The sequence below is a fragment of the Aedes albopictus genome, chromosome 3 (assembly GCF_035046485.1).
Source record: "Aedes albopictus strain Foshan chromosome 3, AalbF5, whole genome shotgun sequence".
NCBI classification, from domain to species: Eukaryota; Metazoa; Arthropoda; class Insecta; order Diptera; family Culicidae; genus Aedes; species Aedes albopictus.
The window spans coordinates 76,542,669-76,557,029 of NC_085138.1; the positions used below are offsets into that span (position 1 = coordinate 76,542,669).

Here is a 14,361-nt window from a genome sequence, read left to right on the forward strand (position 1 = left end):
ATGATTTTTGGATCATTTTTGGACCTTTGCATGTCATAAGCGGGCCCCAGACGACAAAAGTATTGTCAATATTTTTCTTGTTAATAATTCTCGACAATATTTTCACCGAGACCGACCCACACTGAGTCGCTCCACACAAAAGCCGATTTTTTTTTATGATGCCGATCGAAACAAATGCCGGTGACATGCACAAAACATACTTCGCTTCGGCTGCTCTCGATTACTACAATCGAACTGAGAGGGGAAATGAGGGGAAATATTGAAACACGAAATCAAACTTTTCTGATTTCCCTCAATATTTGCATCAGTATATTGATGTCGCCTTCACACGGCATCAATATATTGATGAGTTTCTTCAAACCAACAATATATTGATGTCGTCTGGGGGCCGCTATAAGCGGCTCCCAGACTACAGAAGTATTAACAGTATTTTTATTGTCAATAATTCTCATCAATATTTTCTTCGAGTCTGACCCGGGACACCCACACTGGGTCGCTCCACATAAAAGTCGAGAATTTTCAATGATGCCGATCGAAAGCAATGACGATGATAAGCACAACACATACTTCGCGTCGGCTGCTCGCGGGTATCGTGGTCAAACTGAGAGGGGAAATATTGGAATTCGAGATCAAACTTTTATGATTTTCCTCTATATTTGCATCAAAATATTGATGCCGCCCTCACACGGCATCAATATATTGATGTGTTTCGTCAAACCATCAATTCTTTATTACACCAACGAACCTAACCTCAACATGATTGACAATTCTCAGGTCATTTTGACAGATGTAACATGAGCATGAAAAGGACAGCAACAAGATCGATAGAGCAGAATCCCGTCTTTTTCGTGCATGTGTGTGGTCTGTCAAAATGACCTGAGAAGTGTCAAACATTTTCATGGCTAACTTTGTTGGTGCAATGAAGAATATATTGATGTCGTCTAGGGACCGCTATAAACTGGTCCGAATCCCCGAAGTGGTAAACATGCAGGAATTCAGCATGATTTGGGTTCGTTTCGCGGTACGGTTTAGAAAATACGAGTATGGTTGCATGTGCATCACCAGCAAGTGATTCACTCTGACCATTTCTTCCTTGAGTTCCACATCTCGTCATAGATACACGAAAGTCACGGACTGCAAAACTGGGTCAATTTATTTTAATGTCAATTTTATTGGATTTCTTATTTGTGCTTACTTCGAAAAGACGAATCTGAAACAATTGGCTGGATCCTCTGCATACATTTTTAACTTGATTTTATTTTATGATTACGGATGATGGTAGTTTGTAGTTTACTTCCCTGAGTGTATCAGTACCAGAGTTTCCGATTGATCATGTGTACATAAATGTGACAGCGAGCCTCCCGCCAAATTGTCTCCTAGCTCTTCAAAATCGCAGTGTGCTGCGCTGATAGGAGGCTCACGAAAACCCAGACAACCAGTAATCGTATAAGATGTTGCATAAAATGATAAAGTGGAGGCCATATGCGTGCATGCCTTCATTTAGGCGCATGTAAAATGTACGCATATCGCCTCCACTCTTATGCAACATATTATACGATCACTGGTTGACTGGGTAATCCGCGAGCTAGGCGCTGCGTGAGCTGTTCGTATCTAAGGCGAAAAACAACTTCTTGGTAACGAAGTACCTCAACAACTTTTTCCCGTATGCAACTCAAGTGTCTGGTTGGTCTATGCGATACAACTAGGGACTATCAATGCAAAGGTTAAGGTTTCAATTATGGATCGTTTAGGAAGTTTTTGTCATATAATTTTCCACTTTGATCAGCGTATGAGACGAAGCTCATAAGCAGTACCACATTCTTCACTCACTCACGCGAGTAACGATCTATGACACAGCGATATTATCCGGATAAAGCTAAGTTTTCAGATCCCAAGTAGAGCGCTCAAGTAAAATTTCTCTTTTTTCCGCAAGTAATTTTGACTATATGGGGAGAAATGTCACTTTTCCTTACACGGAGAGACGAAACTACCCAAAAATGAGTTCATTCCACTCAACTTCGGGATTGCGTGCGTCAAGCCACTTTTGAGTTGATGGAATCGAGTTTTTGTTGGGTTGTTCCTGCTTGCTTCCATGTAAAAGAAATACCTAATTTTAAGTTTTTTTCACCCAACCGAAATTTTGACTAGGTTGTATTCACTCAAATTTGAGTACTGTCAGCGGCGTCATGGTCACGATTTTTTCCGCAGTCCAGTTCGCAGATTGTGAACAATCCTCGGTACCAACTTTACGTAATTTATGTTTAGTTCCTTACTGTCAGAGCTGTCAGATCGGTGTAACACGCTAAACATGATGATGATGAGTCGAGTCAAGTACAAGACACTGAAGACGACCTTACAGTTGAGGTCGAAATACGTATCTGTCAAAGGATGCAAATTCTTAGTGGAATTCAAAGGAACCGTACTTAACCCGATTTTCTTTTATTTACGCTAAACATAATTTACCCAAAAGGCAGTTTACACGGAAAAAAATACACGGTAATGAATATTTATTGGGTACCGGACTGGACACAGAAAATTTAATGGTTTTCTTTGGTACATCGATGTTTTGAAATTAGTCTATGGTACTGTGCTAGAAACTCAGTGTTGGCTTGACGCACTGAACTGCAAAAGTTGGGCTGTTTCTCTCTTCACTCTCTGACAACATCAGAAAGAGCGCATGAAAAGGGAGACGAAAAAGAACTCAAAATTGAGTTTAAAAGTACCTAATTTTGAGTTTTTCAGTTTTTCCGTGTACGGAATAATAACACGGACAATTTTTTGCGCGGAAAGTGACAGCTTCATTTGATTTGCACGGGAAGCGTTACTGGCGTTACACTTTTTTCCTTACTTGCCATCTGCGAACCGCTCAAGTAATTTTGAAGCGGAATCAGTACTTGATCATTACTTGTCCTATCTTTTTACACAGTACGTACGAAGTGGAAACTAGCCATAAAACAGCCTGTGATATTTTCCATGCACCCATAGTGGTAATCACGTTAAAATGTTTTTGTAGATGTAGTTGTGAAATTTGGGGGAAAATATGTGCACTCTTACCTCGGTTGTTAGTTTTATCATTATTTACCCGTTTAACCCAATTTGATTGGGTAATATTTGCATATGCAATCTGAATTGCCTTTGAATTGACGTGCATTTTTGTGTATGGAAAAAATCACGCTAGTGTTCGTGTCTTGAAATGTCTCTTATCTCTATAGACGATTGACAAGGCGCTCACTCCGATACCCTTGCGTGATCATAGGGCACTGCATTGTTTTGATTTTGTATGGGTTTTTGACGTTACTTGGCCTTGTTGTTTACAAAATTTCTGTAAGAGTGAAAGAGAAGGAGAGAATTTCATGCAGTGCCCTATGGTATGCTCTCTCCAACTAGCGCTTGTTTGCTCTCGCAGGAGAAAATGGTTACTCAGTCTTCACCAATCTACACGCGAAAAAATCCGTTCTGATAAACTTGAACAAACAAACGTTAATATGAGAACAAGCAAATATACACCGTGAACTGGAACTAGTTCCAGCTTTCAATATGAGCGTTCTAGAAACCGTGATTTCTAGTTCACGGTGTACATTTCTAATTGTTGTTCCCGTTGCCGTGACTGAGAGTTCACGTATAACGGAACGGATTTTTTTGCGTGTACGTTTTCATCAGGTTGACGTCTGAGCGGTGCCGTGTTATCTAGATGGCTTTGAAAATAAGTAAATTTTATGTAAACGCGGTACCACTAAACGTCAAATAATTAAAAAATTGGATGCTTTGTTGTTTATGCGTGAGTTGTGCATGGAGAGAAAGAAAATTATAGTGAGCGCTGGAGTGAGAGACTTTTATTTTTCATCCCATGCAGTGAATAATCATGATCACGGAGGTGGATAAATCCGTGGAGTTTGATCACGTGAGTGAAAAAATGGATGCCTGCTCATGAGGCACATCTTGAGAAAAATGAGGCGCACAGCTTTGAGCCTCCCAATGTACTGTGCTCCTGGGAGCTTGCTTGCAATGCGGCTCTCGCACATGGGACTACTGTACATCAACTCTGATTCAGTGCAGAGCGTGTGTTGATGATGGTGAAGTCTTTACCTCCACAAAGTAATTGAGTTTTTCTGTATTCACTTTCAAGTATCTCACAGAGGAGCTGAAAATGAATGCCAAAAGCATTCAGTTCAGCACAATTTCATTCAATTGGCTTCTTTAACGGTGTTGAAATAATTCGATATTCTGAATCTGCATGTCAAACTGAGCCGAAATCCAAATTTTCATGAATTTTGGAGCCCGGGAACCTATTTAAAAATCAATTTGAAGTTTGTATGGGAGCGATTTGTCGAATCACCCCTCATCGCAGTTTGTACTGGGTGGAGCTGTCAAACAGTTGTCCAGCTGTCAAAAGGTGATTTCAAAAAATCTCTTTAAAATTGATTTTAGGTACCAAAATAAGGTTCTAAAAATCTGAAAAAAATCGGGGTGACTCAGAAAAAGGAGCTCTTTCGTATAAAATATAAAAATCAATACATTTTTCTTAATTTAAAAACCCAATTGAATGAGATTTTTTCAATCCTGGCGTCGAGATAGAGTAGAGGATTGAGGGGCAAGATTGTCACAGTAAGGTCAAAGTCTAAATTAAGTCGTAGGACTAGGGCTCAAACTGAAGACCAACTCTAGTACTACATTTGGTCCCCAGTACCCAAGTTTGGCATTTGACTGATCACCTCATATTTATTCACTTTGTGTTGCAGTATCCTATGACAACGAGCCTAGTTCAACACTGAATGCAACACGGGGAAACAAAATATCCGAACATTGAATTTTTTACATTCAACTTGACAGCAAAGAAAAACCAGTCAAATTGCAGTTCCTTTCAAAGTACTAAATTTTAAGTTGTTTCATTATAATGCTGCGTTGAATAAAATCTACTGCTTCGTAAAGACTGCCTTTCGTAATAAAATTATTCAAAACCAAGTCCTATTCAATGATGATTTTTTTTTTTCAGGAAATGCTATTGATAATATCATGTTACCTAGTTAGTCTATTTTAATTGCAATTCATTCATATTTCTCCTTCTTTTTTTATTTATATAGATAGATTGTTTACAAAACCGTAATTCTTTCCGTGAAGAATAAATCCCGTCATTGTTTCTGCTCTTCGAATGCTGGATCCCTAGTACGGCTCGTAGTGCGGTTTGTGTTTTTACAAATTTTGTACAAATGTTTTTTTTTCTATATTTCGAAAACTTACCCGAATCGCCTAATCAACTCCGAATTTTTTTTTTTTGGTATAAACAGCAGTTTGTCACTCATGACAACATTAGCAGAACACTGGATTTACAATTTATAGTAAAGCGCAAGGTAACATTAAACGGAGGTGTTATAGTTTTTTAGTCTAGTACTTCATGAACACCGAAATTTCACACCAATGTATGGGAGATGAACGACTTAATTACGACTTTGGTTAGGTGTCGAAGGAGAAGTAAGTATAATAAATATATGGCTAATTAACAATCACTCGTTTCATATCATGTCTTTTTTACCTTTTTGGCACAAAAAAAGTATTTTATATTGCACTTTGAATGCTGATTAGATTGATTTCAAAAATGTCAATTTTGCCAAGCAATTTTCACTATTGATTATGTTTGTATACAGTATCCAATGTCGCACCACACACTACGGAATCATCCGTGATATCAGTTCTGTGATTAACGGACAACCATACATGTATTCGTTACTATTTTCTAAAAATTGCTTATTTTGAAAAATGTTCTATGAGTCGATATTTCCATGAGTCGATGGTCTCTTTGATATCGACTCATGAAGGTTTAACTGTAGTTACATATTTATCCCGCTTTTTACGCTTCATTTTTGACAGATCTTGCCAAACAGCCCATGCAGCAACACAGTAGCCAAAAATTTCAGTTCATAGCTACCGAATTGTCAAAAATTTTCACCTTGAACTTTTTCAGCTAGTAGTAACATTTTTTATGGTTCAAAGTTTATTTCTTTTTAGGTTTGTAATCGTTTGTGATGAAGCAACTGTAATTAACCTTTGTTACGTCCGCTCAGTACCAAGAACTCCCCACCGATTGATAGCTTTTATTACGAGATTCCTATCGTCCCGACGCACAATGGTCCAATTTTGAGAAAAGCTAGCAGAAACTCAATTTTTGAACATCTCTTAACTGGGTTTCAGTATATCGATCATTCATCTACAATATCAGAAGCGTTGACTGTCTTTAAAATAAAATAGAAATCATGATTTTTTTATCTTTTTGCAGCACTAAATAGCTGATGTTGGAAAAATTGCTGATTTTTTTATAGAGACGGGCTTGGTGGTCTAGTGGCTACCGCTTCTGATTCGTATGCAGAAGGTCATGGGTTCAATCCCTGGCCCGTCCTTTTCATCCTACTTTGTATCTTTCTATCCACTTTCTCTCGCTCTCTCTTCTCTATATATACAACTCATGTATATTCATATGTTCATAGCCATCGCTAGAACCAGAAACGAATTGAAAAAAAAAAGTCGTTTCCCTCCCTTCCAACTTCCACTCACAGCACAGTGTATATAACGCCTATAAGTTATGCAACCAAAGCGTGCTGTGCCGCTTGACCTTATTCACCTTATTCACCACACAATCTATCACGAATACTATAAATAACCCTATCCATGGATCGCATCACCGACCCAACGGTGACTCCCAGATCTCCCATCCTTTCCGTCAAACAAATACCCCAGTCCGTGCTGCGTTGTGGGGACGCAGAGTGCTCTCGGTCTCTAGTAGCAACAACCAGTACACTCTAACATTCCTTACCCTTCCCAGCTGACTATAAGGACTTGGCCGGCGCCGTTATTGATCAAATATGCATGAGCTGCTAAAATTGCACTTTGAGAATAAGTGGAATGTCCCAGCCCCTTATTCAGTTGGATCTCAGTGCAACTGGTACCAGTTCAGATCAATCACGGAGGAGCAACCATTGACATGTATAGTCAGAATTGATCGTTTTTGATCGATGTTGGAAAAATTGCTGATTTTTTTATAAAGAACACAAGCAAGTTCAACCACTACAAAAGTCTAATAATATAAGTAATTCAATGGCTTCCAGAACCAGAAGTTTATTCGTAAGTTCTTTTGTATATTGGGCACCTTCAATGTAAAAAGAGATCAAAATCACGCTTTTGGCTTCAAAATTAACATCAAATACTAATAAGTACGAGAAATTCTTATACTTCAGGTTCAAAGTGTCTTACAAATCGCTCCCAGCTACTCCCCGCGCAGATATTCGGTTCAAACGCTCGTCTAAGTATGCAGAATTGATTAAGGAAAATTGCAGCTACCAAGAGCTGCCAAAACATTAGCGCCATAATGATATGTGTATAGCCAAATTGTATGAAAAACAGCTATTTTAATCGGAATTCGTTCGATGAAATCGACAAATAATGAAAATGTCATTTATATGAAATTGAGAGCTCAATAATGTTTCAGTATATTTATTTAGGCTAGAAATAGCAGACTATTATGATTTGGTAATTTTTGCCACGTATTTTCAAATCTGTACCACTGTGCGACGGCCCTAACTATGCCCTACTACAGCAGTACTTACGGGTCATTGGTGTACACGCAGAAAAATCTATGTTAAATCAAAAATATTTGAGGTAAATTCAAATAAATTGTCAATTTGTCCAGGCCATAAAAATAAAACTGTTTGAACTAGATGCAATAATTTAAACATTTTTTCAGCTGGGTAGAAGTTGTTGAGAGTCGACCCCGCTGTTGTGTCAAAATTCGCTGCGGTGCACTCGTCTATTGGGCATTTGCCATTGGCTTAAATCAAGTCACTTCCCGGGTAAAGGTCAAGCACTGACGATCAAAATGTGATATTGGTTTGATTGAGATAAGAAGTAAAAGTACTGAAAATAATAGCAAAAATTTGTTCTTGAACCATCTAACCAATAGCAAACTTCCATATTCTGAATCCTGATACTGAAACAATCAATAAAACCATCACCCCCGAGTGGCGCTTTTCCAAAAATAAGTTTGACATTTCTTTCAATCAAATGGATTTTATCCCGCATTATCACTCCATCTTTTTGTCGTCCACCATAATTGAAATCTGACCGATATTCCCTCAATGGGAGCAAAGAAGCACGCTTTAGGGAAAACAGAAGATGATGATGAAGCTTGTTAAAACTTTTTTTTTTCCTCCGCAGCCCGAAGCCATAAAGTTTATCCCCCTCTTCGGGGGTTGGATTTTTGGCGTCCAATTTGAAATAAGGGATACTTAGAGAGAGAAAAAAAAACCAAACCTCCATATGGATGAGCAGAACACAAGAATCGGCTTTTGTTTTTTTTTTATTTTGCGAACAAGTTTTAAGCGGAGATACCAAAATCGAAATCAAATTTTCCCCATCTGCTACCTTTGTATGAATCTGGATACAGTGAAAAGGCGATTTCATTTTCCCAACCATATCACCAAATGCCAGCTGTCGTAAAACTTTAATCACTCATGGTCATAAACCGGAGCTGCTGCTGCAAGATCTAATGATCTGCGCTTCCGTTCTTGAACTCTGCCTTTGGTGCGTTGTTTTTTTTTTGTATTATATATTGTGCAAATAATTGTTCTGAAAAGCTTTAGCTTCATTTAATACTAATCGCGGTTAAACCTTTCATTGAACTGGGCAATTTCCATGGTAGAAATTATTCGGATAAACCATTTTCAAACCAAGATTATTAAATATTTTTTATAACTGTACATGCCTTAAACTGGTTCATATATCGGAAATAGTAATCGCGCAGGTATTGCGCATGATGATTTGGGTTCGTTTCCCGGTACGGTTCATTTAGGATCTTATCGTCACGGTAACTTCTTTGGCTTTCTTGAACATAGAGTATTTTCAAAATTGCCACACATTATAGGAATGCACAAATCGTTAAAATTATATTCAAAAAGATTTACGAGTAAGGTCACATCACCAGTAAGTGATTCATTCTGACCATTTAAATATTTCACGAGTTCCACATCTCATCATAGAGACACAAAAGCCACTGACTGATAAAACTAGGTCGATTTATTTTGGTGTCAATTTTATTTGATTTTTCGTTTTGGCTTGCTCATAAGAGACGGATCAGATGTAACTGGCCGGATGTGATGCATGCAATGTTTACTTGATTTGATTTTATGAAGACAGATGATGACATATCTCTCATTACTATTGGCAATTTTAGGCTGAAGTAATTCTAGTTGGTTAATTTATACATATTCAATCGAATGTCAAATTGATAGTTGGCGTACAAATTAGATCATGCAAATCACGGCAATGAAGGGTTTTAGCTTCCTATTTGCTCGTAAAAAGAGAAATTTTGGTTTTGACGTTTTGTTTTAGTGGATTGTTTACACCCATTTTGACAGATTGACCCCGCTCGGGTTGAATCGCAAAAAAAAATCGGCAGAGCGAATCTCATCAAGTTTGAGTGCGATCTGGGGTGGATCTGGGTCCGACCCGATCGAATAAACAAACGTTTTGAGCAGTTGAGCAAATACTGCGGGGTCAGCTTTGAACATCTCGACTGATGATAAGTGAATGACCCACGGCGCCCTGTTGGATTCCATGCTACGGGTGGCTGTTTCTATCTTTTGCACTGATGGAGCTTTTGTGTTGACACGACACGGGTAATGCGGCAAACTCTTGGCGGATCATGCGAAACCCAAGTAACAAAATTAATTTTATAATGCTTTTGAAGTATTCTTCAACATCTATTCTTTAAAACTATGCATAAACCAAATTGCTCCGCAAAACGACATCAACTCAAGTTGGGGCGTACAATTTCGTTTCAATGATACACTTTCATGCAACATTTGAATGAGTCACTTCAAGTGTTTCATACATTTTTCTAATGACTCGGTCGTTAAAAAAAAACTTTTCCACTCATCGTAGCACTCGGTAGTCTCCCACCCGGTCGCATTGCTTGTGCTTCACCCGTCAGAGCATTAGTGTCTCACTGGTGCGCGCTAGTCTCTCAATGGTTAAGGGCGCCGGTTAATTGGATTTTAGTGGTCGAATTTGTTGTCCCCTTTCATAAAACATAATTATCATTCTATTGGCGTGCATCACTATTTAAAAATGTGGTTTAAATAGTGTTTTTAGCATGTTGAAGTATTTCAATGACTCATAAATGAAACGAAAATCCAAGTGTATCATCCCATGTTTCATACACACTTGTTTCTGTAGCAGCAACGAACGAGTGTGTTGCTGGGTGAGAGATGAAGCATCACAGCAGTCCGTTCGCATGGGAAACGATTTGCTACAGTCGTCGTACGTCATGTTTTCCTTTCGAAATTGCACGACCCTGAACTCAACCATAAACCCGCCATAAGACCAAAGAGGCTCATCCTAAGATGCTCTTGGAGAGTTGTTTTTAAATTTCTCTTAAATCTTGTTGTACTTCCCAAGTTGCCCTCAAGGCGAATTGCTCTCTCCTTATAGAATTCTTCAAGTGCACGATAAAACGATTATAAATTTGTCAGTGTTGTTGCTGATGCAGCTTTTATGTCGACAGAAAAGATTGTTGAATTTTATTTAAAAAAAACTCAATGAATATGTCACATTAATGTAATCGGGATTAATTTATTACACAAATTGAAAATATTTCCGTGGGTTAACAAGGATGCCAAAATGCCAAGCAAAATTCATCGTATAGGGTAATTCGCCAATTGTTGAACGGTTAGTACTGGCATTTTGGTTTTCGTTTATTTCTCCGTGCATAATTCCACTTTAGTTGTAAAATATCCAGTGAACATCTAGATCTGCTTATTCCTTATACTGCCCATTGAATTTGTATTCCTTTAAATTCCATTTTCTAAGAGAAAATAGAACTTTTGTATGGGAAGTCTGTAACCCAAATGTTGAACGCTTCTTTAACCCGTATCGGCCTGAGTCAGCGCATATGAACTAAAAATGTCGCCGTTCAGCGAATACACAACGGATTTGAATAATTTTTTGACAGTACACTCGTGCATATGTCTAGTTTGTAAAAGTGGACAGAGAACGTCGGAATGGTCCCTATGGCCGGAGTTATTCCGGTGGGTCACTGGGTCAGAATCGTATAAAAAGGGCTGTTTTTCGGTACACAGAGCGCTTTCCTTTTTAATTCGCTATTAATCTCACTTTATTTTCACTAAAACTTATACCTCTGCAACCAAAAATTGTTTCCACACAGTTTTTGACCGTTTAGGAACTACCGGATGTGGCCACCGAACATAATCTCTGGAGGAACCTGCCACATACTGTATACTGGGGTACACAACCATAACCCATTTTTTGCAGCTCTATGTATTGAGTTTAGCGGTATAGTATCTTAGAAGAATTTGTTCTATATACTGAACTCTTTATTTTGGGATTTTCACTTTTGTGATTAATCCACCTAAAAGTGCGACAGAAATTCACTTTTTTCAAAAATGAAGATAGAGTGTTGGAGTCTTCTGCAAAGTTGTAGAAAAATGTATTGTTGGAAAGTTTGCCGAACAAACTATTACCATATTTGCTTAGTTATAAGAGATATGTGTCGGTTTTTGTGAACGACCCCTCAAAATAGTTTTTTCGTTATATCTTTTTCTGGGGATTTTTGGAAATTTTCGTGTGTTCTACAAAGTTGTTCTTTGTTATGAAATACACCTCCTTCTGCTTTTTTATCATTGGAATAACGCTCCAGGTGGAACAAAGCCTGCATCTCAACATAAATAGATTTTCTTAATAATTCCTTGGAGAAATCCCTGGTGGAATCATGGAACGAATATTATAGAAATACCTGGAATGATAATAGGTCTCCTCCAGAATTGCTTGAAGGAATTCCCCTTGCAATAACAACCAGTAGCGTAGGCAGCCTTTTCTTTTGTTCAATTATTCTTTTTGATAAATACTAAGAAAATCGGGATGAAGGAGAGGGCCAATCCCCCTCTTCCATCTGTCTGTCTAGTGCTTATTTAGGAAAGTGACAAGCATGCCAACGCTAGTATTTACAGCTGAGATTCCTTCGAACTTTACTGCTGTGATTCCTTCAAGGTTTTCTACGAGGATTACTATAAAAATGTTCTTAGAATTTTCCCAGTAATTCCTATTGGAAATCACCTTGACATTCTTTTAGAAATTTTTACTGGTATTACTTCCGGGATATTGCTGGGATTCATTTATAAATTTCTGGTAGAAACCATCAGGTACTTTTTCTGGGATTACGCAGGTATCTCTCGCTACAGATCATCCTGGAGTTCTTTCAGCTGAAAATGCTTGAGAAATCCCAGCAGTAATTTGCGGAGAAGTCCTAGTAGTAATACATGTTGCTATTCTAAGACATAGTCCTGAATTAATTCTTGAAGAAATCTCTGGAGACATAGCAAGAGGATTTTCTATAGGACCCCTTAGATGAATCTCTGAAGGAATCCTTGTAAGGATATGTAAAGGAACTATTGCAGACACCTTTGAAACAATCACAACAAGAATATTTAAAATAATCCCATCAGGCATTTGTTGAAGAACTCCAAGATAATGTTTTCATAAGTTCTAGGAATTGCTACTGGGATTGCTGATACCATCCAGGATTCTTCCAGGGAGTCCACTTGAAGTTCCTCCAGGAATTCTTCCTGTGATTTGTCAAGTGATTTCTCCAAGTATTTTTGCATGAATTCCAATACTGTTTTTTTTTAAATCCTGCAATAGTTCTTCCAGTGATTTCTCTATAGATACTTTCAGAAATGCTCTCGAAATTCCTTCATAAATTCCGCCTGTAGTTCCAATGATTCCTTTATAATTTATTCTTCGGATTGCTCCTGCAGTTTTTACAATGATACTTCCTAAAACTCTTCTGGCATTTTCACTAAAAATTCTTGCTGGGATTCCTCCAGCGATACCAGTATTGATTTCTTTAGAAACTAAGTACTCCTACTAGGAATCTTCTTCAGATGATTTTGGGAACTACTGCTGGGATTGCTGCTGGACTGCTACTGGGATTCTTCTATATATTTCAGACTAGAATCCTCCAGGATTTTTTCTGAGTTACCCACCTTCAGGAAATTTTCCAGGAATTCCTGGAAGATTCTCGACAGTAATAATTAGAGATGCTGAAAATGCATGAAATTTATCAAGAATTCGAAAAAAAATCAGAAGGAGTTCCTGAAGGAATCTCAGCAGAAATGACTGGAATACAATAAGAAATTCCTAGAGTTATCTTCCACAAATTCTCTGAAGGATTCATAGCAGAAATTTCTGGAAGAATTACCAGAGATTCCCTTGAGGAATCCCAGGAAGAGTTTTCAGAGACACCCCAGCAGGCTTCCCAAATTATTTGTGAAATCCTCTTGGAATTCCTCTAGAAATGTCTGATGGGTTCTCCTGGAAATTTCTGGGATTTCTCCATGGATTTCTCCTAGCATTCCTCCGCAAATTGCTCCGGTCATCCTTTTAGAGATTTTCCCAAGGATTCCTCCAATATTTTCTCTCGGAATAACCTTAGAAATTCCTGCACGGATTCATTCATGTACTTCTACCAGGATTTGCAAGTATTCTTGATGAGAATTCTCAAGCAATTCTAGATAATATTTCTGCAGTTTTTGCTCTTGGGAATCCTCCTGAAGTATTTCAAGCAGGAATGGCTTGAAGAATTCCAGCAACACTTCTTGTAGGATTGCCACCACGAAATCCTGGAAAAACCACAGTACCATTTCAGAAACACTTTCAACAGGAATTCTCAAAGAAATTTGAAGAGGATTTCCAGAATACGAAGAGAAATTCAGAGAAAAATCACTAGAGGAATTCGGCAAAAAAAAAACCCTGGATGAGTTTGTGAAGAAATTATTTGAGATACCTTTTAAACATCTCTGTAGCAATCACAGAAGGAACTTCTGTAGGAATCTCTCACTCACTCATGTATCCTGAGCACCTCTACGGGTACATAGGGTCATCGTAAAAGATCTCCATCCTGGGCTGCTGCTGGCTTCAGCCTTGACCTGGACCCAGGACAGGTTCGCCTTCTTTGATTTCCTTGTTGAGGTTTCGTCGCCACGGGCCCCTGGGTCTGTCTCTGCTGCGATGTCCTGTCGGATTCCAATTCAACGCTTGCTTGCAGATTTCGTCTCCGTCCTTTCGTGGTGTGTGGTTGACTTCCTCCATTTACGTTCTCGAATTTCTATTGATATCGGTTTCCAACGACATCGTCAGTACTCGAAATCCAGTTGTGAGACCACCAGGCCCGAATCATAAATCGCAGACATCGGTTGATGAAAATCTGAAGCTTTTGTGTGGTCTCTGCTGACACGCACCATGTTTCGCTGGCGTTCAACAACATAGATTTCACGTTGGAATTGAAAATTCGAGTTTTGA

The 14,361-nt window shown here is 38.4% G+C and overlaps 1 protein-coding gene across 6 annotated transcripts in view; it reads right to left on the bottom strand.

Annotated features, from left to right (window-relative positions):
- The window catches only part of LOC109399758 (FMRFamide receptor), a 728,822-nt gene that overhangs the window by 608,711 nt on the left and 105,750 nt on the right, over positions 1 to 14,361 (bottom strand). The gene's annotated exons all lie outside the window — the stretch shown is intronic.